Here is a 15,941-nt window from a genome sequence, read left to right as displayed (position 1 = left end):
GATGCCCGCCTAGTGTTTGAGGAGATTTCAGAGAGGGATGTTGTTGTTTATACGGCAATGGTTACTGGGTATGCGCAAATGGCTGATGACCGTGCTTCTGAGGCCTTTCGAATTGCTTGCTAGATGCAGAACAAAGGTTTGGATCCTAATAGGGTGACTCTGGTGAGCTTACTCCAAGCAGCATCACAGTTAGAAGCACTTGAAGAGGGTCGATCGATCCATTGCTATGCAATTAGAAGAGGAATCAATCATTCTGATGAAGTTCTCGAGACAAATCTTGTTGACATGTATATCAAATGTGGTGCTCTGAGCATTGCGGCATCCATATTTGACAGAACACAAACGCGAACTGTTGCTACTTGGACTGCGATGATTGCTGGTTATGTTCAAATGGGGGAAGCCTCCAAAGCTTTGGACCTTTTTTGTGTTATGAAGCAAGAAAACCTTGCACCTGACTCGATCACCATAGGAAATTCACTTCTAGCTTGTGCTGATTTGAGGTCCCTTCGTCAAGGCACGAACATCCATGGTTACATAATTAGGACAGATGTCCATCTTGATCTGGTTGCAGTTACTGCTCTAATTGGTATGTATTCTAAATGTGGTAGAGTACACAAGGCCAAAGAATTGTTCAATAGGATGACAACGAGGGATGTTATCTCATATAATGTAATGATTTCTGGTTATCTCCATATGGGCTTTGCTGATGAGGCCATTGCAATGTTTGGTAGGATGGTCGAAGCAGGTAACAGACCAAACGCTGCCACCATGCTAAGTATACTCTCTGCATCTGCTCTTCTAATGGATGTTAGAAAAGGTAGGTGGATCCATGGCTGCATCATGAGATATGGGCTTGAATTGGATGTTCAAGTTGCCAATCAGATCCTACACGTGTATGCAAAATGTGGGCACATTGACATTGCAAGGAAGATATTCAATCAGATAAAAGAGAAAGATTTGGTGTCTTGGTCATCAATGATGATGGGTTATGTACATCATGGGCATGCAGATGAAGTTCTAGCACTATTTTGGCAGATGAAAGAAGCTGGGGAAGAGCCCGATTCAATCACTCTTATAAGTCTTCTTCAAGCATTTTCTCACCTAGGATGCTTCAAGCAAGAAAACCTTGCACCTGATTAGAACATGCACACAATCAGCTAGTCCGTGAAAATTTGTTTTATGCATGTTTTACATCGATTGGAACAGACCCTTATGTGATTAATGGATTGTGGAAGAAATATAAAAAAACTTTAGATGGGAGGGCTAGGTTCATCCTATACAAATGAATTATTGGGCAAGCCCATTTGCTGAAAATAAACATAACATTGAAAAGTTATTGTTGTCCTCTCTAAAATGTCCATTTCATGGGCCAACATGATCGAAACCATCCATTTGATGGGCCAAAGCGTAAATAGCTTCTCGCCAAAACTTTTAATTCATAGGATGATCCTAGCCGTCCGATACATTTTTAATACGTTTACAACTTTCTATAATATGTTGTTCATTTATAGATGGGAGGGCTAGGATTGTCCTATTCAAATGAATTATTGGGCATAACATACAACCTATTTATGGTGTGGCCCATCAATTGGACGGCCTGGATCATCCTCTAGTGTGGCCGATATTTTTTTCATATAACCAAGCCCAAGCATTGAAAATAAACATAACATTGAATAGTCTCCCACCTATATTCAACCAACCAAATGCAACTTTTACAACTTCTCCTCAAAGCTCCTCTACAAATTCCGTCAACCAAATGCCACTTTTTGAACTTTCCCACACCTCTCCTCAACATATTCTTGCAACCAAATGCAGGAATGTCTGTCATTTCCAGCAAACTTCCACCTTTTGCCTTTACAACCAAACACCCCTTTTCAAAGATGCCAGCTTTCTCCTTTTTGACTGACATCCCACCCAAATCCAGTTTGACTTTTAATTCCACCCAAACCCCAACACCCAAAAGCAACCAAACAGAGCCTTATGGTTGTCAATAACAACCAAGGGGTGTATGGAATTTAATAGGAATTGTACTTTTAAAGTGACTCTTTAGTCTTATCATGCGTAGGTACCATAAACTTTTACCCCTTTTCAAGGTGAAAACATACACCATAGATTGGGTGTATGTGTCTTCAACCTTAGGAATAATTCCATTCCTTGAAGTCCAGCTGCATAGCACTCGGGCCACAATAGCTTTGCCGGAAAATCGCCACCATCATATGGCCTTAAACTGGCTGTGAGGTTCTCCTTCGTCACAGGACGATCCAGACGGTAGCAAGAAAGCCCTTTTTTATATATTTATTCTAAAATAGCCACCCGCCGATCATGTTCACCGTTACCAACTCGTAGGACATCCAAGTCTAATTAGGTTGGATTTCCCTCGCCAGTCATGGCCGAGAACCAAGACAACTAGCAACAAGTGAACAAAAAATGGGGGTGTCACAATACAATAGAGGTAGAGAATAAACTACCGCCATCCAAATCAGCATGGAGCCAAATCATGGCTGAACCGTTTAAGATCAAAATGATTGAACGAACATGTATCGGTACCCAAACGGACACCGATTACAGAATAGAGGGTCATAATTTGACGACCAAAAAATTCACACAAAATATTAAATAACTTCCAAGTGAATTAGATCTCACCAGTTTGGTTGAATGCTCCTCGATTTGTTGGGTTCTTGAACTTTTAGAGAGAAAAGTATTCCACGCCCAAAAATGTATTCTAGGGTTCCAACAGCGGAAGAGATCAGACGCCCAACGATCGGAATTAACGAACACGCCCAAATAGATTTTGTGTTGGAAGAAACCCACGCCCAAATTGATTCAAGGGTAATGATGGAGACGACCAAAACTAGGGTTTTTCTATAATGCTTCAAGATTGTTAGAGTAATTAGGTCAAGCAAGAGGTTGCTTGAAGCATTACACCCAAGGTATCTAATTTGGAATACCAAGTTTGTTGCCTCCAGCCCCTATATATAGAGATACATTAGGGTTTTAATATGTTAGTGGGCTCTAGCCCAAATAGGCCCACTACACCGGTCCATTATCTTATTGGGCTTATATTAGAACATACATAGGTTATAATATATACCCAACAGTAGGGCCCTGAATTGACTATGAATGGGACACGTATTCCAAAGAAGTATTGTGACGTTATAGAAGCACGTACTGTCCCTATCCAATTTGAAGATCTACAAAAATGGTCTCCATTCTTTGTAGAAAGCATTATTCGTTGGGCAATTTCATTGATTACGTTGTCGCCAGGAAAGTATAGCTAGCATATTTAAAGGCAGGTTTCATTGAAATTTTTTTCCACTCTAACTATAGCCTTTCAAATGTCAACTGTGGGCTATATGTTTCAAAAATACCAACTAAAATACCAATAATAATAGTAATAATAATAATAACAACAACCTCAAGTTGGTCCCTTTCTTATAAAATAGGCAATAGCTTTGGATCATGAAGCCTCCTCAAACTCCTAATGATCTTGGACAACCAGTTTTTCAAGTAACACTTTTCTTATAGCCTTGAATGATCGACCATCTGGGATGTCGATTCATTGATCACGGTCTGATCCTCCTAGTCATTGCTTTGCGCGATCCGATCCACCTAATCGGTATTCCAAAACAACCAACTTTTGATTGGCTAAGATGCACTTGTATCGATTCCCTTATTGGAGTTGGGTCTCTCACAAAATTAAGTTCCAATTAATAATATAAAAACCCCAAATTTTGGTTCTTGGATCAGTTGTTAGGGGTTGTTTGGATATTTGGATTTTAGAATCCAGGTTTTAGTTTGAAAGTGGTGCAAAATTCTTGATTTTACAATCCATTATCCTAGATTTTAAGTAGAATGTACAGGTTTTAGAAATCCCTCCCTCATCCTGAGATTTTTAAAACGTCCAAACGAGACGATCTCCTACCCTCTAGCTCGACGTAAAGAAGGGCAAGAAACCAGAAAACTATGGACGGTCTCTGTCTCCCATGAAGGATTTTGAGGAAATCCATAATTCTAAAATATCTGTATCCAAACGGCCCTAGGGTATGTCCTTTGCTCTTAGGTCCATAACCGGTTAAAAAAACATGGTCATCCATGTTATAACCATGGTTTTAAATATCGACCGAAATCCAAAATTTCGGATTTCGATCGGGACCGACACCGAAACAGCACATACCCAAAACAATACATTATTTCTCCGAAATTTCAAGAATTACAGTCTGAAATTTCGTTAATTTTGGCATTTCGACCAAAATCTGATTACTTACACTGTTGTACAGAATTTTCGATCAAAATTTAACAGAATTTCGATCAAAATTTAACAAAATTTCGGTGAAGTTCAACAAATTTTCGGGGAAATTATTGGGAATTTGGAATTTCTTACTTGGCAGTTGGCATGTGAAGGATGGGTTTGGTAGATTCTTAACTAGGCAGTAGGCAATGTTTGATTTTTTACTTGGAAGTTGGCAACGATTCCTTTTTAACTTGGTAGATTATTCATTAGGCAGTAGGCAATGGATTTGGTAGATTCATCATCCTGCAAGTTGCATGTCAACCCATGTGCAATGATTCCTTTTTTACTTGGAAGTCGGCAACTTGCCATATTCGTCCCCTCCTTCCCTGGCCCACCCCCATAGGTAGGGGTGTAAACGGATCGAATTCGGAGCGGATATGGCTATATCCGAATTCGATTACAGTATACACTATCCGAATTCGGATTCGGATTCGACGGATATTTAATATCTATTACCGAATTCGTATCCGTCGGATATTGTTCGAATTCGGATATTATCCGTATCCGTTTATCCGGTAAATTCGAACATTTTATTGCAGAACTTTATCTTTTTTCTCCTACTTACTCGAATGAATTTTCCAAATCCTAAAACTAGACCTCTACATTCTCTTCACAAAATTAACTCTCAAACCCTAAAATATATGAGATCCTCTTCTTCCTTTTAAAACAAACGCAGAGAGAGAGAGGGAGGCGATGGGGATGGATGATAGTGTTGGTAGTGGTCTTTGGGTTTTTTCCTTTTTTTTGTATATGATGGAATGAGTTTGAGTTATTTTGATGGAATGAGTTTGGGCTATTTTTGTTTTTATTTTTATTTTTCTAAAAAGAATATTCACTTTTCTTATAGAAACAAAAGATAGTGTGTCATTACTAAAAATAAATATTAATGATATTATTAATAATAAATAAAAAAGATTTACTTCTCGGATTCGGATGTTAAACGGATCGGATATACCATTTACCAGATTCGCATCCGCTAAGAGTCGAATATCTCATAAACGGATTCGAATAATATCCGCTTGAAACGGATTCGGATAATATTCGCTTTAAACGGATTCGGATGCGGACGGTAATCGAATTTCCGAATATCCATTTACACCCCTACCCATAGGGTAAAAAGAGTAGTCATAAATTCACTAGATTGGGTGGCTTAGGGAAGAAAATGAGGCAATTTACTAATTTTACTAGAATTTCGGTCAAAATTCCTGTAATTTCAGTCATTTTGGCTGAAATTTTGTACTTCAATTAATTTTTTGTTTTTAAAAAATAGTATTTTAATATTAAATTTTGGCCGAAATTACCAAAATTTTGACAGAAAATTTGGAAATTTCGGTCTAAATTTCGTCATCAATATAATATTATTTTTTAATTGGTGTACCAGATTTCGACCAAAAGCCGCTTGAAGCTAACCGGGACTCTATTGGCCATAAACACCTTGTTGTCATTCCCTTCCTATAACTACAACGGCAAAATAATCGCCCACTTCCTTTTTCTATAAAACTGACAGGCTGGCATTAATTTAGAAATAAAATCCTTCTTTAAAATACCATCAATAGAATCCTTCTTTAAAATAGTCGGCAATTTTCTCTTAATGAGTTACCATTGATGCGGTTTAATAGTTGGTAAACCATTAGGCTTCTTTCAATCCGTGGCCTTCTTTAACTATTTTCAAAACGAGATTTTATATGGTGTAAGACCTTATAGTCCCATATTTTTCTAAAAGTACAGTACGGCCTAGACAACAGGACAATCCAAACCCTCCATTTGATGGGATAAATAGGTTGTGCCCAATATTATAAGCCATGTATGGACGTGTAGCCCAAAATTACTGAGGACCCACATTTGTTGGGTGATCCAAACCGTTTATCTGTTGGACCCTAATGTAGGTAGGATGTGCCCCAAAAAATCTTCTCCATAGGTTTTGATGTACTGTTTGGAGAAGATTTTTTGGGGACATCCTATCTACATGAAGGCCCAACAAATGAACGGTTTAGATCACCCAAACTATGTGGGGCCAGCAACAATATATAATCTCGTTTGATGGTGTTTTTGTTGACTAAAATAACCCCCAACAAACTGAGACGTGATACATGCGTGCCGTCAAGAATACCGCTTTAATAAGAAACACGGTAATGCCAGCGTGACCGACTATTTTTACCGATTATTATCCCGATTTATTAATCGTATTGAAAGAAGGGAGTGCCAACAAGGCGATTCATGGTCAATAGAGCCCCGAGTACGTTCAAGCAGGTGTTTACCCGCTTGACGCTAGCGTTCCTCCAAAACAAATAAGCAAGGGATTATTATGTTCCTTTCCGCTTAGTATTTGATTTGGTGTAAGATTATGACATACTTCAACATATATTGATGAGTTGGTTTTGCCACCCCCATAATTCCTTGATAAACTTGTACAGCACAGGTAAAAAAAAAGCCCAATTCGCCCTTGTTAACGAGCTCGATAAGGCTTGTGAGCTTGGCCGAGCCGAACTCAAGCCTAATTCGAGCCCGAGCCGAGCCAAGCCGACCCGAGCTTGGCCCCCAAGCTCCGCTCATTTACACCCCCAATCTTGAATTGTTAGCTTTTTTAAAGGAAAATGTTATCAGCACTACTGTATTTTGATGAGGGTACTCCTCACTTTATTAAAAGTACTGTATGGCCCACACCATAGGATGATCCAAACCGTTTATTAGATAGGCTACAGCCTAAATAGGTTGTGTCCCAAAAAGTACTTCCATAGATTGATCATAACCCTCGTATCTATAGAGGGTTAGGATCAACCCTCCAACATTCAGATCGGAGGATTAAGATCAACTATGGAAATGATTTTTGGGACACAACCTATTTAGGCTGTGGCCCGTCTAATGGACGGTTTGGATCATCTTATTGTGCGGGTTCTCCAAACCGTACTGTACTTTTAATAAAGTGAGGAGTCCCTCATCAAAATACAATAGTGCTGATAACATTTCCCTTTTTAAATCGACCCCATATATCTTAAATTGACTCCCCATGTGTTTTTCTCTCTCCTCTGGGTTAGAGAGAGAAAGAGGAGAGAGAAAGACACATGGGGGTTGATATAAGATATTTGGGAGTCGATTTATCACTGTGCTTTTTTTATTTCTTATCTGACTTTAGTACATTTTTGCATATCAGTTCGAGATCTGGAACCATTGAGTTGTCGATACCCAAAGCCATGAGGTATGATCCTAACCGTTGGTGTCATGGGTAAAAGCTATATTGATTGGGAATGATATAAGAAAAATCATTAGTACATTTTTGCATATCAGTTCGAGATCTGGAACCATTGAGTTGTCAATACCCAAAGCCATGTGGTATGATCCCAACCGTTGGTGTCATGGGTAAAAGCTATATTGGTTGGGAATCATATAAGAAAAATCAATATCGTTCAGAAAGAAAAAAAATTAAAATTTGCATAGTTAGCTGATCTTTTTAAATTGTAACGATTATATTAAAAAAAAACTTATATCTATCAATGCAAACTATCAACCAGCTGTTGGGGAATGATATTTCCATCTCTTTACCTATCATTTCTACTGTCACGACCCAAACCCCACCCCGGGCGTAAGACGTGGCAGCGCCGTACACCTACAAGATAAATCCTACAAGCATAGAAGGCTACAAAGTAATAACAGAAATAAACTTGGAATTCCATAACTAAAATATCAAATTCTCAAATAATGTAGACCCAACATAGCGAAATCAAATCTCAACTCTCCCATGCATCAAAATAAATAAGTATAGACGTAGTCTTACACATTTGTTTACCAATATTCACTGTCTGAAATAAAAGCAAATAAGCTAAATAAAATCTCCAAGCTCCTATGGTTCCGAAACTAAGCTTCTCTTCCTCGTTCATCTCATGAGGATCAACTCTGAAAAATGTTAATATAACCACAGTCAACTAAAAAGCTCAGTATATAATAACGTACTACAAAAGTGGGATCATGCATGCTACAAAAGAGAGGTCCGTAACAGAATAAAAGGATATACGCCACAAGTGAGATAGTTAACACAAGTTCAATGTTGAGGAACACAGTCAATAAAGGCATAGGTCAAAGTATCACAACAAAGGTCACAATATCCAAAGAGTCACTGAAGGTAATCAATATAGGTACGATACCACTCCGAGATCATCGGCTTAGTCCAAAAAGAGGGTTATTTTTACCTAGACTGCCAACGGGTCCACAAAGCATGTTATTGCTTACAACGACTGCCTAAGGTGTCAGAACTAGCTAGGTTCACATACCTGTCGACAGGGTCAACATATAGCACCCACTGACGGGACCCAAAAGCCAATGTACTATCCCCATTGGTGCGGGCCGAAAAGTTCACATAAATACCTAAGCCTCTCAAAAGGTTTCCAAAATTCACATAGTACAAAAGAAGGTGTTCAAAGTTCAAAGTGAGTGTTTCACATGAGTTCCACAATGGATTCATATAGTAGAGGATGCCAGTCCAAAGGTTCATAGTTCTACAGAGATTGTAAAGGTTTTCACAAAAGTTCTAAGTTAGGAGAGATACATTCGATACATTCAATGAGTATATCAAATAACAAGATTCCATAGATTTTAATCAATGAAAATGTTAAGCATGCAAGACCCAAATAAAGATCTAAAGTTTATCGAAGGCTCTAATAATTCAGAAAATTTAGAATTCACAATCAACAATGGCATAGTGTTCGAAAAGTAAATCGCAGCACTAAGGTAGTACGAAATTACGTACCTTACTGGCAAAAAGTTTTCATTTTCATAATCACCTTAGTTACTTAGAATCAAGAGTATGAATATTCTCCATGAGTTTCATCATTAATTTCACTTCTAGTGACACAAGACACCCTTTGGTGCCCCTTCGGAAAAGAATCGGTAAACCGTCTTAGGGTTCTTTTTAGTATTTTAAAATTTTTATCATTATAAAGTTTTCAAAAAAAATTTAAACTATTTTTAACAGAAATAACGTGCTTCCGGCATGTCCGTAGAGTACTAGAGCGTCGAAAACGAACGAGAAACGAAGAAGTTATGAATTTTCGAAGTTTAAGCTACCGGAGGAATAACTGTCATGTCGGACGTTCTGTAACTTTGCCGGAGGTCCGGGAACCTTTCAGTTTGCCCGACTAGACACAACGGGATGATTGCCATATTTTTGCCTGACATCCACCCTTGTACGGACCCAGTTTTCCCCGGAACGCTATTTTCACCCTTTTGACACTAAAACGGCCAAAACTCATTCGTTTGAACTCCAAATCGTGCGTGGTTGGATCCGTTGGATTCGTATCGAACGAGAGGAATCCATAGAACCCAATTTCATGCTTTGAAATCCTTAGATCTAATTACCATATTTAATCTAAGCTTTTAGGGCATAACCTAAACCTAGATTTTAGTGTTTCAAAACTAAATTCTTAGTTTCTTAGAGATTCATAAATTTATCCCTAAACTCTTATATAATTCTTTAAACTAAACCTAACCATCTAATTCAAAATAAGAAGTCTCATTAGATCCTAGTTTTAGGGTTCTTTTTATTCATCTAGCCAATAAAGATCATAAATCTTACCTCGATCCGTGATCTCTCTTTCCAAATCTCGCTTTTCTTCTCCTTCTCCATGCAAATCTCCTCTTACGGATGGAACAAATGGTTTAGGGTTTCTTAATGGCTGTACAATTCTCCTTAAGAGGATATTTATAGGCTTTTCTAAAGAAACCCTAATTCTAATTTAACACTTAATGACAAAAATACCCTTGGTTCACATGGGGGGACAAATTTTAAAAGGGAGGGCGAATTTGGGTATTTACATCTACTCTTGATTTTTCTACAACCATTCTCTTTTCGTTGTCTAGTTTATAAAATATAGTGGCATGTAAAAAGGTAAACGTATTTCTAAACCCTCTTAATGCATTTTCACATCTTCTATTCTTCTCCTTAGAAATGACTGCATTTTCACCTTATATATTTTCCCTTTGCGAACAGTCTTATAATATAAATGATTAAATAACACCCTCTATAACCGCTTAAGCCTTCAGAGTGATTGGTTGTTTCACATGGTATTAGAGCTACTGCCTTAGGGTAGGTCCTCTAAAAAAGAGGGGCCATGCCCTCTCTCTCCCCCTCTCTCACACACACCTACTCAGTCTGTTTCTTTTTTCTTGAAGATTGTGATCTTTGGTAAGGAAGTAGAGGCTTTTCCAGGCTATTTAAGCAGTAAGAGGGGAGTGTTGCGATACAACTATTCCAATGCAATAGAAAACTTTCTTTTTTCTTGAAGATTGTGATCTTTGGTAAGGAAGTAGAGGCTTTTCCAGGCTATTTAAGCAGTAAGAGGGGAGTGTTGCTATACAACTATTCCAATGCAATAGAAAACTTAGAAATCTGACCTACATTATTCCTTATCTCTTACCATTCTTGCATGGGTGGATAATATACATCACACAGACACCCTATATGGAAAAAACCTTATACAAAGCAAATACAACCCATACGGTAAATGTTGGGGTTCCATGCAAAAGCAATAGTCCCACATCGGACATTTGAAATGGGTGTGGATGGGTTATAAGGGAATGGGCACCCTCCCTCTAAAAGCTATCTTTTAGGGGCAAGTTCTACCCGGTTAATTCCCAGCAAATGGTATCAGAGATAGGGTGTGGTAATCCCGGTTTGCCTCCGAGGGCAGGAATATCCCTCGGGGAAGTTCTCGGAAACCCCGGTGTAGTTATCTCGTGGTTCCTACGTTGCCGCCGCGTGGATGGGAAAGATGGTCGACGTTGCTTCCACGTGGATGGGTTATAAGCAGTGTTTTAAAACTCGTTGGCATGGCTCGGGACTCAGCCGAGTCGACGCGGAATGGTGGTAGCCGCGTCATAGAGTCACAGACTCGGCCGAGTCCGAGTCATGTTGAACCAAAAAAAAATGAATGACTCGGCAAAAATAAAAAACAAGATTTGTTTTTTCAATGTAGCAGACCGGGCTAAATGTCTTGTCACTTGTCATATGCCAACCACAGTAAAAATAAAAACTTTTTCCAACCACAAGATTCGTTTCCAGTGAAAATAAAAAAACAAGATGTGTTGTCACTTGTCACCTGCCAATCAATAGAGCCATTCTATCATACCTATTCAACCCCTAAATATATGGGAAGTGCCATAGGTGTCCCTTTGTTTATTTGTGGCAACCCTTTTGAGTGTATTTATGACTACTTTTTTGGACTACAGGGGGCTGTCCTAGGTAAATAGGAAGGAGAATATAACATTTTTTAAGGGATCTACTAGCCAATCTTGCAAAAAGCCATCTAGTGGCATATTTTGTCTTATTCATTACGGGCTGTTAATGAATCTGAGGTGGTTCTCTGCTGTAAAAGTGGGCTGTGAATGGCTTTTTACAAAATTGCCTAGCAAATTCCATTTTAAAAATACCTCTATATTATTTCTATACTTTTTCTATTTTTTATTAATTTTTTAAAATGAAGACTCATCTGATTTGAGTGCATCAACTGCGCAAACTGCGTTTTTTGGCCACGTCCACACCGAGTTGACAAGGATTTTCTTCGGCCGCGTTCCGCATTTTTAAACTCTGGTTATAAGGGAATGGGCACCCTCCCTCTAAAAGCTAAGGGGCGAGTTCTACCCGGTTAATTCCCAGCAGTAAATCCCATATTTGGAAAGTAGAGGAGAGAGTGGATAGCCGCCAGAGACTCCATAGAATGACTGATACCATCCTTTGCTAGCAATATCCACAAAGGGATAAGATTGGGCTCAGTAAAGACTAATAGCCAATAGCCAATAGCCACCTAAATGGTGGGCCAGCCATATCATCCAATTAATGGAAAATGCGACACTCATACGTGGCTACTTCTCCCACTCTCTCTCCCTCTCTCTCCCAATTATTATAAATAGTGGTAAGGAGGTATTGCTCGACTCATCCTTTTTCAAAGTGTGTTTGTAAGAAAATGGTTTCTAAGACTCTTTTCGTTTTGGCTATTTTCTTGGCTACGTTCCTGCTCATCTCCTCGGAGGTGGCAGCTAGAGAACTAGCCGAGGAAACTGATGTAGTGAAAAAGGGTGCGTTTACAATCCTTTCACTTGCCTTCCCTCAGTTTTTAAATCTCTATATGCAAATAAAGTTACTTTGTTTTCTTAGGAACGAAACATCTTAAATTTAAGGGAGTGTTTCACGTCCGTCGCTACTTAGTGCATCCCTTAGAAATCAGCCTTTCACTCTTTAGTGAAGGGATGGCATTAAGTTTTCTAAACTACATGCTTTGTAACAGTGTCTCCTAGACATCAGCATTTCACTCTTCTGTGAAAGACAGAGATAAATTAGTAGGTTTCATTCGATATTTCCAAAGATCATAATAGTTTCCATATTTTAGAGAGAAATAAAGAGTGTGTTTGTTGGGAATAAGCTAAAACGCAAATGTTAGTGAAATTATTTTAAAAATTTCATGGATCCGCCGGTTTTATATAGTTTTTCATAATGTGATTGAATATTCTTCTAGATTGTAGAGTTGTTTGGCGATTTTTATAAATCTGTCACGTAAACTACTTGGAGACTGATTTATATTGCTTCTTTTTTCTGCCTTCAGTGCATATTCGGTCGCTTGCTACGTAAGATGACCATTGTATCTAATTTTTTTTTTAAATATAGGCTACTGATGTTTGCACCGCAATCTTTTGATAATAATGCCCACTGCCTTGGTCTTTAACTATTTAATTGGCTGTTGTGTGCTTTTTGGGAACTATAATAGCCCTTGGACAGCTGGTTAAATACTACAAGACAAGGTGACTATGCCCATTCTGAAAACATTGTAGTGGGAATATCATTGGCCTAAATATATTTTCACTGATTAGGCATATTCAGTAGTGCTGCAACTTTGGTCGGGTTTTACGCGACCCGACTCGACCCAAAAGTAACATGAGTCGGGTTTAGAAATCATGGTCTTGGGTAGGGTCTAGTTTTAAATTGAAAACCTAACTCAATCTTAGGTAGGGCTAGGTTTAAAGGGAAAAAAAAACCCGAAGCCCGACCCGACACAAATGGTGGAGGTGGCTGTAGACCTTATGGTGGAGGTGGCTGTGACTTTCTTAAATATCTTTTGAATAACATACCAAATTATTTTGCAATATATTGATACAATTGTTTTTATTGAGGTGATCATGTCCGCTACGTAAAAATATAGTGTCCTTCCTAAATTTATACTTGATGACATAAATTTAGAGATTTTTGGTGTCAAGATTTGCTTTTTTTTTTCCCTACAATCTTTAAAATTAGTCAATATCCTACGCTAAAAAATGAAAACCCGACACCACCCGAGAAACTATCTTGGGTAGGGTTAGGTTTACGAATCTCAGGTTTTCCTGTAAAAAATTATACCTTACCCGACCTGAGATAATTCTTGAGTAGGTTAGGGTTTCAGAAAACCTGACCTTCCCTACCTGAGCTGCAACCCTAATATTCAGTGAATATGCGAGACAATAGGGGGGGGAGGGGATTTTCAACCCATCCCCCCCACATTACTTGCACGCTCCACATATCACGTGATTTGACATAAAGTTACTCACTTTTCACGTCAAATCAGGTTATAAGAGGGTGTGCACGTAATACAGAGGAGTGAAAATATCATAAAGGGGATTTGGACAGTTGAGGTTAGGGCATCACCATGTTTTAATACTTGCACAAACTAATGTTGTCTTCTATTTTCTAATTATCTCGGAGTGCTTTTTGGAAAGTGTAATAGCTTTTGACAGCTGTTTAAATAATGAAGGACAAGATGAATTATTTCAATTATCATAACAATGCAGTGCAAATATCAATCGCTACAATTTATTGCATACTTCAAAGTTCAAAGAAGAAAATGATATGGTTCTAGCCTGTTTTGTCTTTTTATGTGGGTTGAGATGGCTCTTTGGGAACTGTGACAAGATTTTGACAGGTACTTAAATACTAAAAGACAAGGTATGTCACAGAAAATATCATGATTGTGCTGATAACATTTCCCTTTAGATAGGGGTGGCCAACCGGTTCGGTTCTCGGTCCTTGGTTACTTTTTTTTTCGGTTCTCGGTTCCCGGTTCCATGAACCGTAAAAACCGAACCGAACCGGACCGAACATAATCGGTTCGGTCCGGTCCGGTTCTCCGGTTCTAATGGCTAATTACTAATTATTAATTATATTTTATAAAAACTTTTAATTAATTTTATAATATAAGTTACTTTCTTATTATAAGAATAGTATTAACTATTACTTATTAATATTATAAGTAATTTATATTAATAAGTATATGTATAATAGAAATATAAAAATATTATATATATATTTAAAGTTCGGTTCTTCGGTTCCAGAACCGAACCAATAACATTAGACCCGGAACCGAACCGAATAAGTTCGGTTCTTCATCAGTGGAACCGAACCGGACCCAAAGTATTTTTAAACCGTTCGGTTCCGGTTCGGTTCTTCGGGTTTGGTTCGGTTCTGGCCACCCCTACCTTTAGATATTGTAGTCATTTATTTTCATTGATAACGATTTCCCTCATGGTGAGAGGACCACGTATGTTTCTCGGTATGATGACCGTCTTCTTTTGGATCCATGTAACCCTTTTATTCTTTAAAAAACAGATGGCGTGGAGGATGCCAAGTATGGTGGAGGTGGAGGTGGAGGTGGAGGTGGCTGTGGACGTTATGGCTGTCATCATGGGGGTGGTGGTGGTGGTGGAGGTTGTCATTGTTGTGGTAGCTATGGTTGCCGATGCTGCATGGCAGGGCAGGTTTCCACTGAGGAAACCGAAGCCAAGCCACACAACTGAGACCCTGGCATTTCTACCGCCGTATCGTTCCGTTATGAAATAAGGCATGAATTTGAGGGACACATCTTACTGTCTTGCAAAATAACATGCCAGTATAATGTAATGGTTTTCTTAATATAAATCTCTCCATCCCTGTCTCTCATTATACTGTTAAGAGTCACGCGGTGGTATATAACAATAGAAATATGCAGGACTTGCTAGGGGATTTTGAAAAAACACATTTCCCGGATGACTTCTGCAAGAGAGAACAGCCACAAAGGATTACTTTTCATTTAATTCATCTGAGGAAGTTTTTCTCTGCGGCAAAAGTTAGCAGTTCTCTCCGTTAAACGTTAGCGGCGAAAGGAATCGTTCCTTGTATATAAAGTTTCCCATATACTGAGATAGTTTGTTGTTGGATAAAGACAATAAATTAATAACTTCATTCATTCGGGAAAAAAATTATTAACTTCTTTCTCTTAGATTTGGTGGGATCGAAACTTCTGTTTCTATTCAACACAACACTAGGCATGCTAGAGGTAGTTAGTTATTCTTTAATAGTGTTTTAGGGTGAAATCCCTAAAACTCATGCAACAAAATCCCGGAAACTAGTGTTTTATCAGAAGTTGCTAAAAATCCAGAAACCAAAAACTCTACTACAACCGGGTTGGCCTTTTCCGTATTTTTAGTAGCAACTCATCATCGAAAACACTAGAGTTTCCCGGTTTTCGGGAATTTTATTTTCTGATTTTTATGCATTTCACCATATCTCCACTTGTCGAGGGCCATTTATCATAAAAACAAATTCATGGCAGCCAAACGTGCCCTTAGATACATATAATTATTTCGTTATTTAAAACCATGT

General features: G+C 38.4%; 2 long non-coding RNA genes and 1 pseudogene across 2 annotated transcripts; 2 read left to right on the top strand and 1 right to left on the bottom strand.

Annotated features, from left to right (window-relative positions):
- LOC143862697 (pentatricopeptide repeat-containing protein DOT4, chloroplastic pseudogene) lies at positions 1–1,160 on the top strand (annotated as a pseudogene).
- A 491-nt stretch (positions 1,161–1,651) lies between these two features.
- Positions 1,652–3,037, bottom strand: LOC143862703 (uncharacterized). Its single transcript, XR_013240438.1, has 2 exons — positions 2,644–3,037; positions 1,652–2,406 (listed from the first exon to the last, which is right to left on the bottom strand). It is a non-coding gene; the product is annotated as an uncharacterized LOC143862703 (long non-coding RNA).
- Positions 3,038–12,219: 9,182 nt separating this feature from the next.
- LOC143855447 (uncharacterized) lies at positions 12,220–15,239 on the top strand. Its single transcript, XR_013237881.1, has 2 exons — positions 12,220–12,355; positions 14,910–15,239. It is a non-coding gene; the product is annotated as an uncharacterized LOC143855447 (long non-coding RNA).
- The last annotated feature ends 702 nt before the right edge of the window (positions 15,240–15,941 follow it).

This window comes from Tasmannia lanceolata, unplaced genomic scaffold, assembly GCF_043159265.1.
Source record: "Tasmannia lanceolata isolate RefF3 unplaced genomic scaffold, GAP_Taslan_0.1 ptg000003l, whole genome shotgun sequence".
In the NCBI taxonomy this organism is placed as follows: domain Eukaryota; kingdom Viridiplantae; phylum Streptophyta; class Magnoliopsida; order Canellales; family Winteraceae; genus Tasmannia; species Tasmannia lanceolata.
The sequence above is the reverse complement of the archived record's forward strand: the minus strand, read 5'-3'. Positions and strand labels throughout refer to the sequence as shown.